Consider the following 257-nt stretch of genomic DNA (forward strand, 5'->3'; position numbering starts at 1 on the left):
GGACTCGCAGCCGTCCTCGGCCCGGCTGGACGCCACTCCGCGGCCCGCCGGGTCAGCGAAGGGTTAAGGAGGCTCGTTCCCTCCCCTTGGCTCCCTCACCCTTGGAAAGTCCCCGAAATGACGTTTCAACCCAACAATTAAAAAAGAGTTTAATTATAGAGACAGGCTCTGGGAGCTGGAACAAACTCGGTGGGTCGACGGGGCCGGTAAACAACTCCAGAGCGAGCGGGCCAGGCTGGGGGGCGGCGCGCGGCGGC

At 63.4% G+C, this 257-nt stretch overlaps 1 long non-coding RNA gene across 1 annotated transcript in view; it reads right to left on the reverse strand.

Moving 5' to 3' along the window:
• The window catches only part of LOC144234018 (uncharacterized), a 13536-nt gene that overhangs the window by 12328 nt on the left and 951 nt on the right, over positions 1-257 (reverse strand). The window lies entirely within an intron of this gene.

This window comes from Crocuta crocuta, unplaced genomic scaffold (assembly GCF_008692635.1).
Source record: "Crocuta crocuta isolate KB4526 unplaced genomic scaffold, BGI_CrCroc_1.0 scaffold55, whole genome shotgun sequence".
NCBI classification, from domain to species: domain Eukaryota; kingdom Metazoa; phylum Chordata; class Mammalia; order Carnivora; family Hyaenidae; genus Crocuta; species Crocuta crocuta.